The sequence below is a fragment of the Coenobita brevimanus genome, chromosome 7, assembly GCF_032717465.1.
Source record: "Coenobita brevimanus isolate Jiangsu-jjx chromosome 7, ASM3271746v2, whole genome shotgun sequence".
Taxonomy (NCBI): domain Eukaryota; kingdom Metazoa; phylum Arthropoda; class Malacostraca; order Decapoda; family Coenobitidae; genus Coenobita; species Coenobita brevimanus.
Genome location: NC_136960.1, coordinates 22698826 through 22713386, shown reverse-complemented (window position 1 = coordinate 22713386; position 14561 = coordinate 22698826).

The window sequence follows — 14561 nt, the reverse complement described above, 5'->3', positions numbered from 1 at the left end:
AACCTAAATATTCATTTTGCGTATAATTATGGATAACATACCTCGACCAACAGAACCAGGGGATTCAGAAGAGGACCAGGGGATTCAGCAACTATTTCATGTAAGTCAATTGTCGGCTCTAATTAAGAAAAATTAAACTAGCAGTTGTAAAGTACTTACAAATGTAAGCTAGAAAGCACTCAGAGAGAAAAAAACAAATAAACTCCAACGCCATTGCTATGAAAAAGGATCCGGATCCGGATTGGCCCCAAAATTTAATGAATTCTTTCTTGGCCCATGGCCCACCCTTCCACAAAATGTCATTAAAATTCACTGAGAACTTTTGGAGATAATGTGCCCGATGCTCCGGATTGGTCCCCAAATTTAATCAATTCTTTCTTGGTCCATGGCCCACAATTCCAAAAAAAATTATTGAAATTCATTGAGACCTTTTGGAGGTATCGTCCTGACAGACAGACAGACAGACAGACAAACAAACATTGGTGAAAACATGACCTCCTCCAACTTCGTTGGTGGAGGCAAAAAGGTGAAATACCTGTCCCAACAGAGCACCATCGACTGAAAATGCCCAGTACCTTTCTATATCGCACACTTGCAGTCAGTCATCACCTGTTGACTGTCAGGCGAGGCATGTGGTTTAATAAATAGGACATCAATATAGGAGATAAATCAGTCAGAAGCAGTAACTACTTCAGATTCGTCAAAAGTCAACCCCAATTTAAATAATACACTATACATATATTTACAGTTGATAAAAATCATTTCCACACAATTAAAGTCACAACACTCTGATCAATCCGGTCTCCCTCAAGAAAGTCATCAGTTTATCAATCATAAAAGTATCCCCATCACCCACAATGGCGGAAAGAGTGAAGGGGACATCTGCTGCACCCCAGTAATTTATAAGTGATGCACGGTCACGAATAAATCGCCGACATTGCAGGATAATATGACCAACGGCTAACACTGCACCACAGATGTCACAGTGCAATGGAAATTCTCTTTCAGTGTATGGTTTCATATGAGTTATCATAGTGCAATTCATTCACAGTCTTGCCAATATTCTTTCTTCAAGGCAACTGGGATGATTGGCTGAGTCCCAGTTGCCAGGGAGTTGTTTGCATGTTGGTATACTGAGTCTGGTTCACTGACCTTGCCGCAGAAGATTTCTTGCTTTCTTTCCGAGGGTGAAACTCGACTGTAGATCAAGAGGAACGCCTCAAGTCTCTTCGAGATCCACAGCCGCCTTCGCAAGTAAGCACCCTGCTCATTGTTATATATACGACAATGACCAGGCACCCAGATCAGCACTGAGGACTTTCGCAAAATTGCAATTAATTAATGATGCCGCCCTGGATCTCAGGAGAATGCACAATGCAAGAATCAATTGCATGAAGGGCTGACTTGAAGTCTGAATATACATTGAATGGTTCATGTCTATAGTTAAGAGCATAGTCTATGGTTTTGGCAACAGCAAAAAGTTCCGAGGTAAACACAGATTTATGAGTCGGCAACCAAAATCTGAGGGCACATTCAGTCGACCACACACTACCACCCATACATTCTTAGGACTTGTAGCCATCGGTGTACAATTGCTGGGACTCCAAATGACTAACGAGGATGTTACAGAACAAGTGGTGGATCTCTGCCTGCAGCCCCTTGGTCTTTGGTGCTGGGAGCCATGTATCATCAACATTAAAGCTGGGTCGCTCCCAAGGCGCTATATTTTTAAGCACCAACTTCTCGCAGTCACTGAGGTCCACACAAAGCTCATGAGACAGTAAGTGGATGCGAACGGCAAATGGCCGACGAACCCCCTTCCCTGAATAATATGATGGTATTAATGCAGAGGGGTACAGGGCACGTTGCTGATATAAAATTTTCTGAAAGTTCATACACAGTAGGAGAGCAGCAGGTGGTTGCGGAGAGTACAAAGAGGAGGTACTGTACATTTGCCTCCATTTCCATTCGAGCTAGATGTATACACCTTAAGACTCCAAGACACATTTGCACATATTTATTCTGCTAGACATCCAGCCTCCTCAACGTGGCATCAGATGCCAACCCATACAACTGTGAGCCATAGTCTAGATCTAATAAGGGACTTAAACACCATTAATAAAGATTTCTTGTCGGCTCCTCAAGTAGTACCTGCTAGGTACTGTACTTAAGGACATTTATCGGTTTACCACAACGAGCAAGAAAATTATTACCGGGAAATTTAACGATCAGTCGACGATCAAAATATAGTCCCACAAACTTTACGGAATCTTGAAAAGGTGCTGCCTGATTATCCAAACCCGAAGGCAAATCAGGGACGTTACGAGTGGTAAAAATTACAGCGGCGCACTTAGGGACGGAAAACTTAAATACCCACTACAAGGCCCATTAGTGGATGAAATCAAAAGCTGCTTGAACTTGCCCAGCTGAAAATTGTGCATTAAGGGATGAGTGCCATATTGCACAATTGTCAGCACAGGGTGACTATTTAAGATTCTTCAGGATAGAAAGTAAATGACAGAATATCACCGATCATAATATTAAACAAAGTGGAACTAAGCACACTTTCCTAAGGCAACCCGTAGTCTTGGATAAATATATCCAATGCTACGTTGAGAGGCTATTAACAGAGAAAGTTCAGTTCCTTAGAAAACTAGAAAAAAAAATGAAGGTAAATTAAACTCTTAAACCATAAGCATAGTGATTCATTTATATACCGTTTCGCCACATCATGTCATAGGCTTCATGGATGTCCAAGAACATCCCTATCATGAATCCTTTGTTGGCAATTGCCTTCAAAATGCAATGCTCCAAATTCATTATACGATCTAGTGAAATTCTATATTTATTGAAGCCACATTGTCGATCATTTAACAAACTCTTCGACTCTAAAACAAAAAGAGGCTTATTATTAACCATTCGTTCCATGGCCAAACATACCCAAGAAGTCAACACAATAGAACGAAGTGGGGTGGGATTCATCATACGACCAGCCTCTTTGGGTATTGGTATGATGTGTGCAAAGTGCCATGAGTTTGGGAAAGTTCTGGATGCCCAAAGCTGATTGTACAATGCTAACAGCTTCATCAAGTTGTCCTGATTAAGATGCTGGATCATACTGTAAGTGATAGTTATTGGTACAGGACTGGTGTCTTTACAGAATTTAAGGACAAGGAGCGGTTCATCTATCGTAATCTCTTGGTTGTACAGAGAGTCTTCGTTTTCTGTGGCAGAGTCTACTATTTGTAGCTCAGCAGTGCGTTTATGATGCTGAAAACGCATGTCATAATTGGCTGAGCTACTTACATGAGATAACTCGTGGCAAGGATGTCAGCTACGTCCATGAGATTGTCGTAGTTGTATATACCTGCAGAGTGGTCACAGGGATGTTAGGGAGTTTATTATTTAATAATATTATAGCGGACTAGGCATGGAGATGTGGTGTCTGAGGAGTATGTGTGGAGTGACGCATATGGATCGAGTGAGAAATGATGAAGTGCGATGGAGAGCTGGAGTTGTGTGGGAGATGGCTGGAGTTGAGCAGAGGGTGTTGCGATGGTTTGGGTATGTGGAGAGAATGGATAATGAGCAATTATGAAAAAGATAACTAGATCTGATGTGAGAGGTGTAAGGTTGAGAGGCAGACCACGAATAGGATGTCTGGAAAGTGTGAAGAGAGTGTTGGATGCAAGAGGTATGTCTGTTGAGCAAGGAAGAGTGGCTGTGTGTGATAGAAATGATTGGAGAGAAATTGTGAATGAATAACTGATGACACAGCCCTGTGGGGATATTCTCCCGCATTTGGTCTGATCAGCTGATCAGGTCAGGTGCAGGTAAGGGGATGGGTCCATTATGATGTGGCAGGGGTAATCCAATTCTGCTGTCGGGCCCTGCTGCGGATGTCACTGATTGCACTGCGCAGTTGACCCTCATGCGGTGTGGTGCGGTGAGGATCTGTGTCACGGAGTTTTTGAGAACTAAATATTAAATAATACTTTGTAATGTTGCTTGTAAATATGGTCAATGAACTGACTTGTGCAATCAAGCAGTTTTACTTTATGCCGGCTTACTTCGCTGATTCTCTAAGAATGAGAATTTATAAACTTTCTCAACAGTACACAGCAGAGACTAATTACTCACGAGTACTGTTTGTAGTACTGTTAGCCTCTCGAGAAAGTGACTCCTGACAATCAATAACTAAAACTAATAGTAATAAACAGGTTCTTGCCGGTGCATTAACTCCTGGTTGGACAACCGATTTAAGCTTAATACAAAAGGACTGGCTTAAGTACCAGTTATGAATAATGCAAAGCGTTCGTGCAACTAGAAGCGGCAACTAAAATAAGCTTAATGTGGAGAAATAGAACACGAGTTTACATTACATTAAGCTCAAGAAAAAGAACTGTAAATTTATTAATTACAATGAAATAAATTTACATTACATGAGTCTCAAAATGAATTCTAAATAACAAGGAGAATACACTCACTCGCTCACTCAAAGCTAAGCACTTAAACCTAGGAAAAAATGAAAAGAAATACTGGTCAGTAGAGGAGGCTAAGCGGAAACTGGGTGTAGGTGCATAGGACGGACGCTGCACACGTTAAACCTCTCACCGATTCACACTAGGTGGAGATTCAGGAACTCGCTGTACAGGCGGTGCTGCTCCGGGCCAACAAACCTGCTCCCACGGGGCTCTAGTCCTGAGTGACTTCAAATTGTGAGAGAGGGGCGAGTGCCGGCCGCACTTGCTAACGGCCAACGAAATTAATGTGAGCAATACATGCCCACAACAAATCACTCAATGAAAGCGCCAATGTCGCACGCAAGGACGATCACTTATGAAACACAGAAATATGTTCTGAAAACACTCCTGATCGGGTGAATACTGGGACGGTTAAACCGAGTGATAAATAGTGGGAATTCCACTAGAATTAGTGGTTTTCCACCAAATTTCAATGTCAAGAGTTTGTTTAGATACCGAATCACGCCAATTCGTGACAGTATGCCCTATCAAAATCAATTCTTTTTTTTCTTCAAGAAAAAAAAAAAATCGATATACATACATATAAATCCTAACTCAGTCACACAAGATTCACACTGTGGTGTGTGTGCTATCCTGCTACAGGAGAGAGTCACAGTCGCCAGTGAGCGAAAAAACCTTGTATTTACGTTAATAGAAGCAAGCTTGAGGAAAACACTCCATGACGACGGTGAAAAATCCTGTACTCAGGTCAAACTGAGCGAAAAGTTCGCTACATTTACATTAACAACTAATTGTTATGTAGCGTGATGTATGTAATACACGGTGTAGGTGTGACAGTCATGGTGTAACTGTACCTACGTGTAAAATGATATAATACAAATTAATAGTAAAGAGATGACGAGGCAGAAGAGAAGAGGCAGCAGCATGCGGCAGGGACAATCAGCTGATCTGCACGACAATGCTGCACCAGCCAGCTGCACCTGTGAAAGGAATCAAGGTGGGGGGTCAAAAGTGTCATATCTCTCTCTCTCTCTGCCTAGCAATCAGTACTTATGTTTATTATTATCCAGGAAATATAGTCTTAGGATTCACAAATCTCTCAGGACCCTTGTAGTTTACTGGTTAACCTAGCATTATTAACCAGGAAACATGCCAGTTCTTGAATTGCTCAACTTAGAAAGGGCAATTTACTGGTTAACCTAACATTATTAACCAAGAAACGTGCCAGTTCTTGAATTGCTCAAATTTCTCAGAACGGGCAGTTTACTAGTTAACCTAACTCTACACTTACAATTAACATTAGGAAGCTGAGAACCCCTATGCAATCTCGGGCAGGTCACATTTTAACACCCACCGTGGGTGTGAACACTCATGTGGATAATGTGCGTTCTCCAGGAATTCTCAGAGAGGCCCACAGCTCGAGACGTTCCACAAGGTGATTCATACACAGCCTCGGATTGTCCCTACGGGATTCTCGAACTTCCCCTTAACCTACGGTACATAAAAATGTACAGGCCCTTGCCATGATGTGTCCTGTGGGGCCAACGGGCAAGACGTCAGGTCTGCACTCACATTACCACTGCCCTCTCAACTGCTTCAGAGATTATGGGTGTTGGTTCAAACGGTGCAGGAATGACATATCCCTGATTAGTGGTATGTGGACACACATTGCAGGAATGCACGAAGCTATCTATTTCTCGTCCCATCCCTGGCCAGAAAAAGTCAGCACGGATAAGGCCCTGGGTTTTCCTTTTGCCCATGTGACCTCCTGAGGTTGAACAATGACCCCATTCTAACACTGCTTGGCGGTACTTAGCGGGAACGACAAACTGCAATCGAACCTCCCCCTGGGGTGTTCGTGACTCATGGTACAACCGTCCTTGTTTACGAAGGAACTTGGCTTGACCTCCCTGTGAATACTTAATCACTCTACCCTTTTGATTCTTTCTCACAGCAGCAACTGTCGGGTCAGAATGTTGTTCTTGAACAACGACTTCGCTACACATCAGATCTTGCGACGATTCAGTGGTCACCGGGGTGACACAGTTTGGACCCTCAGCCATGGCTCGTGTTACTGCAGCCGAAGTCTGAGTAGCGTCATCTTCAGTGCAACTATACTTGGCACCTGAAATATTGCTTATGATAAGGTCAAATAAAGGTTCTGGCATGACAACTGCAACTGTCGTACCAGTGTAAAATGGAGTTGTCACGTGGATACGTGCATCAGGAAACAATCTCACTGATCCATCAATAAGGTTAGCTTGGATCTGTCGACCTGTGTATTCCTCGGGCCGAACTAAATTCTGCCTGACAGAGCAACCTGAGGACCCACTGTGTCTCAGAACCTTCACAGGAATGCCTCCCACAAACCCTGGCTGAACAAGGAAGGCACTGTCACCTGTGGGAGGGCCTGTGGAGGATGCAGCTAGCCACTGATGAGGCTGCTGAATAAATGATGCAGCAAATATGGTGCCCTGAGAACTTGATGCCTGAGGGGTCGTGCTCACTGTCTGGGAAGATGGAGCGTTGACCTCCTGGGGCAGAGTGTTCACTGTCGCTAGGGGACTAGAGAACTGTCGGGAAGTACCAGTACTGCTAGGGACGACACCACCGTGCAGCTGCTGAGGAATGAAGGCTGCGTTCACCTCCTGCCTCCGAGGGGCTGGTGCTGAAAAGGACAGTGCCGACAGTCGATTGCATGGCTGCTGCTGCTGCTGGTTATGGTACTTGTTGTACCGCTTCCATTCAGGTTTCTCAATATTTTGCCCCTGGTCCTTCCTCTCCGATTTTGGACCTTGGCCATTATTCTGGGAACGGCCATGTTGCTGGGGTTCAGTCTGAGACAGTTTCCCAGATTTATCAGCTTTCCTGTTCCAGGTATGTTGCTTACGAGTTTGATACCCGTATGCAGTGAAGAATGCATCAGCTTTCTTCACCATTTGGCTGGCATCCCATACCTGGCAGATCTTAAGCTGAGCCATAAGTTTGGCAGGCCACGACTTTCCTAGCTGCGTGCACAGCATAAGGTCGATTATCCCCTTACATGTGGAAGGAGTTTCATCTTTCTCCATCCACTCATTTAAGTAAGCAGTAAGCCGATCAAGAAACTGAGTGGCAGTCTCTTTTTCTTGTAAACACACCCTCATAAACTGACTCTTGGCGTCGTCAACTGTGAGATCGTACGCTTTGACGAGTGCATCCTTCATCATCTCATACGTAAGATTGTCTCCACGAATTCTGTGGAGAATATCGAGAGCACGGCCCTCAAACAAGCTAAGGAACAGGAGCCACTTAGCTGCATCATCCAGCTGGTACAGTTGAGCCATATCTTCAAAACGAGCTATGAATGGCTCAATTCGCTCGCCTTCCTCGTATGGAGGAAGCTTGATGTGTGGGGTCGCCAAAACGTGTGCAGAGAGAGCACTCGTGGAGCTTGGGTTAGCTGCACTAGATGTGTCTGAAGCCAAGGAGTCTCGCTTGAGCCTCAGCATCTCAAGTTCATGTTTTTCACGTGCCTCACGCTCGGCACGCTCGTGTTCTCGTTCTCTCTCTCGCTGTTCTCGCTCGTACTCACGTTCTCTCTCGCGTTGTTCTAACTCGTGTTGACGTTCTCTCTCGTGTTCCTCGCGCTGTTCTCGCTCATGTTCTAACTCGAGTTTGCATTGTTTTCGTTCATGTTCACGTTCTCTCTCACATTCCTTGCGCTGTTCTCGCTCACATTCGCGTTCTCTTTCGCGTTCCTCATGCTGAATTCGATGCTCTTCACGAGCATCATTCTCACGTTGCTGCTCGTAACTGAACCTAGAGAGGACGTAGTCCTCAATTTTCTCGGGGTCGGTAAGCCCCATATATTTAGCTTCCAGTACATAGACGTCGGTAGACATGATGCTAACTCAGTCTGAGTGAACTAAAGACTAAGCACTGACTGCTATTTTTGCAGAGAAAGATGCCAATAATCAAGAATAAAGAATATAGACACAGGTTAGTGGTGACCAGTTTTATATATTTAAACTGGAAAGAAAGAAAATTAAACAAACAACTGACTGTGAAAACTATTATTTAATATTGATAGAACTGACTCAATAATCACCAGTAAAATAGTGCCTATAGACTTTAATGATAAATACATAAGTATGAGTGACTGAGTATTATCTCATGAATAAATTTAGAGCTAGGAGTTAATATCCTGGAATGAGGTCGCCAGATGTCACTGGGTTTTTGAGAATTAAATATTAAATAATACTTTATAATGTTGCTTGTAAATATGGTCAGTGAATTGACTTGTGAAATCAAGCAGTTTTACTTTATGCCGGCTTACTTCACCGATTCTCTAAGAATGAGGATTTATAAACTTTCTCAACAGTACACAGCAGAGACTATTTACTCACGAATGCTGTTTGTAGTACTGTTAGCCTCTCGAGAAAGTGACTCCACCCCTGACAATCAATAACTAAAGCTAATAGTAATAAACAGGTTCTTGCCGGTACATTAACTCCTGGATGGACAACAGATTTAAGCTTAATACAAAAGGACTGGCTTAAGTACCAGTTATGAATAATGCAAAGCGTTCGTACAACTAGGAGCGGCAACTAAAATAAGCTTAATGTGGAGAAATAAAACACGAGTTGACATTACATTAAGCTCAAGAAAAAGAACTATAAATTTATTCATTACAATGAAATAAATTTACATTACATGAGTCTCAAAATAAATTCAAAATAACAAGGAGAATACAGTCACTTGCTTACTCAAAGTCAAGGACTTAAACCTAGGAAAAAACGAAAAGAAATACTGGTCAGTAGAGGGGGCTAAGCGGAAACTGGCTGTCAGTGCGTAGGACGGACACTGCACATGCTAAACCTCTCACCGATTGACACTAGGTGGAGATTCAGGAATTCGCTGTACAGACGGCGCTGCTCCGGGCCAACGAACCTGCTCCCATGGCGAACTAGTCCTGACTGACTTCAAATTGTGAGAGAGGGGCGACTGCCGGCCACACCTGCTAACGGCCAACGAAATTAATGTGAGCGATACATGCCCACAACAAATCACTCAGTGAAAGCGCCAATGTTGCGCGCAAGGACGATCACTTATGAAACAGTGAAAAATGTTCTGAAAACACTCCCGATTGGTTGAATATGGGGACAGTTAAACTGAGTGATAAACAGTGGGAATTCCACTAGAATTAATGGTTTTCCACCAAAGTTCAATGTCACGAGTTTGTTGAGATACCAAATTGCGCCAATTCGTGACAATCTGTCCCTTCTCCCCTTGGGACTAAGATGCTAATGAATGTGTTTGAGTGGATGAGTAATTTGGGAGTGTGTCGTCCTGTCTCAGTTACCTCCAATTCCTTGGTGAAAGCAGCCTAGGTATATAGATAGATAGATAGATATTACTTAATTGAGTGAAACAATTCATTGCGGATGCAAAAGACCGTCAGGGGCCATGGTTAGCCCTCCTAATTATTCTCCTTGCCTCGACCCATGCCTGTTTGTATGCAATAAAGTTTTCCTCAGTAGGCTGACTATCAAAATCATGTATCTCCTCTTGTGTTTTCTTAATGCTTTCCGGCAATCTGGCGTCCACCAATGAGCTCTATCTTTCACTTTAAATGTAGAAGTCTTGGGAGTAGCAGCCTCAGCTTCGTGAAAAATGGATTTGGTTGAATTTTCGACTTTTACATCTATGGTCTCCCTAGATACATCTAAATCGGTGATCCTTGAGAATGATTCCCAGTCTGCTTTCTTAAAGTTAAATTTTGGAGATGGAGGGTCCAAAAGAACGTTGGGTGTATAAGAAAGAAAGATGGATTGATGATCACTTCCCAAGGAATCGTCATAAGAATCCCATGATTAAATTTTGATGTATTCCTGGGGAGGCCAGAGACAAGCTGATGGCCGAAAAATTACCATTACGATCATCTATACGAATAACTCTACCATTGTTCGGAAGACAGAGGTGGGACTGCTTTATTAGGTTGGCTATTTACTCCCCGTGACCATTGATTCTAACCTAACCCATTGATAGTGATGGACATTAAAGTCGCCCAACACTAACTTATTTCCAGGAAGGTGGTCAAAAACCGAATTTAAAGCATAACTATCAGTGGGGCCATGTGGTGGACAGCATAGAGAGCAGATAAACAGACACGTGTTATTAAATTCTATGCTGTATGTGACAGTTTCAAGAGCAGAATTTAGAACCACTTATGTTTGTGGGTGAGATTTGTGTATGTATATAGCAACTCCGTGGTCATCATATCTTCTATTTGAGTGGTAGTGTTTGAACTGTGGAAAATCAGGGCGATCCTCCAAGCATGTCTCCTGTAAGCAAACAATGTCTGGCATGTGTATAGATTGCAATGTTGGTATATTGTGTAATTTATACCCAAGAGTCCTACAATTCCACTGCAACACAGTGAATGCGACGGTTTAAGATTTATGATGGAGGCCAGAGTGCTTAGTCTTTTTATGCCACACTCTAACAGGCGAGTGATTACAGGGAGATCGTATCCCGGTGCTTGTTGATGGAAACCTCCAGTTTATCATCAATAACAAGGCTCCCAGATTCCCCCAAGGAAGACCTGACTCTTTTCTCCCTCACTGGAGCAGGAGCAAGAATAACATGAGGACTTGACTGTTTCATGAGTTTGGTCAGATTAATCTTCCTAGACTTGTTGGACTTCGGTTTAGGCGTTATTGACTGAGAGGCAGCAGCAGCCAGAGAGTATGAAGTAGTTATAGAGATGTCAGTTAGAGAGCTGGAGCATAGAGGAGTCTGAGACTGAGAGGTAGAGTAAGTGGCTTGAGGAACAGGGGTAGGGTCAGCCTGTGTCTCAACAGAGCACATCACAGGACAAGATGTCACTGCCGAAGCATAGGTCCTATTTGGCGTGGGGGTTGTATGCAATGCCTTCACCTTTTTCCTAGCTTCATAGTAGGTGTCCTCAGTCACCATCACTGTGTATACCTCTTTCTCCTTCTTCCACCTGGGACAATCCCTTGAGGAAGTAGAGTGAGCACCCTTGCAATGAAAGTAACACACAGTCTCAGATGCACAATGTTTAGCATCATGACCCTGTGCTGCACACTGGCCACACACTGACCGGGAAGACCGACAAGTCTTGTCATTATGTCCATATAACTGATATCTTAAACAACAAAGGGGGTTTAAGATATATGACCTGATATTAGCAATTTCTTAGCCAAGTTTGACATGGGTTTGGAGAGTCACTTTGCCAAAGGTCAAGATAAAGGTGGCGGTCTTCGTCTTCTTGCCCTCTGCGAAAATAGTTATGAACCCATGAGCAAGTTCACTTAAGATCTCGTCTTCTTCCATAATCACGAGGTCCCTGCAGTGATGGCACTTTTGCAGGAATTCATGGAATGTGGGATCCATGGCTAGACATCATAACAGTGGAACGTACGTAGTTCAAGCTAATCCTTAACCTGAGAGGAGTTGACAGTTTTTACTAAAAGGTCTCCGTTAGCAAGTTTTTTTTACTAGTTCAACCTCCCCAGGAAAAGTTTGAATGTAATGGAGATGAGGTGTCTGAGGAGTATGTGTGGAGTGACGCGTATGGATTGAGTACGAAATGATGAAGTGCAAAGGAGAACTGGAGTTGTTAGGGAGATGGCTGGTAGAGTTGAGCAGAGGGTGTTGCGATGGTTTGGGCATATGGAGAGAATGGATAATGAGCGATTGGTGAAAAAGATAACTAGATCTGATGTGTGAGGTGTAAGGCTGAGAGGAAGACCATGAATAGGATGGATGGACAGTGTGAAGAAAGCACTGGATGCGAGAGGGATGTCTGTTGAGCAAGGATGAGTGGCTGTGCGTGACAGAAATAAATGGAGAGAAATTGTGAATGAATAAGTGATGACGCAGCCCTGAGGGGATATTCTCCCGCATTTGGTCTGATCAGCTAGTCAGGTCAGCTGCAGGTAAGGGGATGAGTCTGTTATGATGTGGCAGGGGTAAACCGCTCTGCTGTCGGGCCCTGCTGCGGATGTCACTGATTGCATTGCGCAGTTGACCCTTGTGTGGTGTGGTGCAGTGAGGATCTGTCCGTTCTCCCCTTTGGGGCTTAGATGCGAATGAATGTGTTTGAATGGATGAGTAAATGGGGAGTGTGTCGTCCTGTCTCGGCTACCTCCCTTTCCTTGGGGGAAGCAGCCTAGCTATATAGATAGATAGATAGACCTCCCCAGCACAACCATCAATCACCTTCATGATAATGAAAGGATTGAGACTGTTCAAGGGAGTGGAATCGAGGGTGGCAAACTGGACATTGTACACCTATAGGTCGTGTGGGGATCGAGTCTGTGGCCGTTCAGTTTGGGGGTGGTCAGTCTGTGCCACAGTCAGAGGTCTGTCAGGACCACTTTCCCCATTGAAGTGACGGGAAGGTGGCAGAGGCATCCACCATAATAACCACTTAGAATGAGAAGAAACGAGCACGGGACAACAGACCTTGGGTTAAACACCTAAGTCTGAGATTGCCTTCTCGAACCGCTCTCGGGAGACTGCGTCTATGTCATTTCACACCCCAGAGTGATCAGTGGGGGAACATCTCCAGAGACTAGTAAGCAAAGGCAATTTAAGTTTAAATATATAGACATCTGCTGTATCAAGCTATCAGGGAGGAGATCAATATGAGAACTACCTAACCTAGTCACTACCAGAAGAGTAAAAAAAAAAATGCAAGTGGTGCCAGGCGTAACAAACCTCACCCGACTGCAGTTATTTTATTGTTGTTAAATCCTGACTTGTTTCTGCCATTTAGTTTTAGAGCACAATTCATGTCTAAGGTAATGGTGCAAATGTTTTCAAGTTATGCCCTCTGAGCATCTGTGATCTTGCATTTGACCTTTAAACGTCACTCAAGGTCATAGATCATGCTGCCAAATGAAAGCCCATATGAGACTTCCTACATTTTGGTAATAGTAAATATCTCTATCTTCAACGAGTTTCGAGTTATAGCCCCCTGAATATCCGTGACCTTGAGTTTGACCTTTCATGGTCATTCAAGGTCAGAGTAGTTGGTGCCACATGAAAGCCCATATTACGAGTTCCTCTATGTTCATAATAGTAAATATCTCTATCTTCAACCGTTTTCAAGTTATAGCCCTCTAATAATCCGTGACCCTGATTTTGACCTTTCAGGGTCACTAGATTACCTCCAGAATTTAAACACTTTCTTTGGGGACAAGTGCCCACATATCCTGAAAGCTTCATGCAATTTCATTCTTCCGTTTTTTCATAATGTTGCTAACAAGCAAAGAAACAAACAAACAACTCAACCAAACCAGTACCTCGTCGGACTCCGTCCGGGCGAGGTAAAAATAAGCTAGAGAAGAGTTCAGCGCACACGTCATCTCAGCCTACGACCATCCATGCAAGTCCACTGGCTCGAGGCAGACACCTCCATTATATAAATACCCTGCTTGTCTCCCGAACATTATCCCAGCCTAGACTCAAGCATTATCTGGAATCTTGCGGAATCTCTTGAATATGTACTAATGCACATCCACTTCTCGAGGATTCTCGAAAATTATTGCACTTGTATTAACTTTTCAATGAACTGAACTTCGAGTGTATATCAGAGTGTATCGGTTTAATATTATAAAAACGCTATATTATGATAAATTTGAAAAAAAAATATGCATAATATAACTAAACTAGAACACTGTTAATCACGAAATAACGCGATGTGACCAATTCCACAAGGGGAACTAATAAAGCATGACAGAAACACTGCCACAGCTTGCCTGAGGGAGTCTGAAGTTTCCATACACTTCGACACATAGAGAGCAGGGGATTTGTAGAACCAACTCACACATACAAGTACCAATTAAAAAGCAGACACGAACAATAATAGACTAGCTGTAATACATCGAAAAGAGTGAGCAAAAACTTTTGCCTACTCCACCAGAAGTGGCACAACATGATATTGTGTGTCCCAAGTTGTGTATCAGTGAAATGAACGTTTTGGTAATGATCCTGTTGATGTACCAAGTTTTTCTCCCAAGGTTACCCTCCCCCCCGGGGAGGGGTCACAACCCACAGACAGGG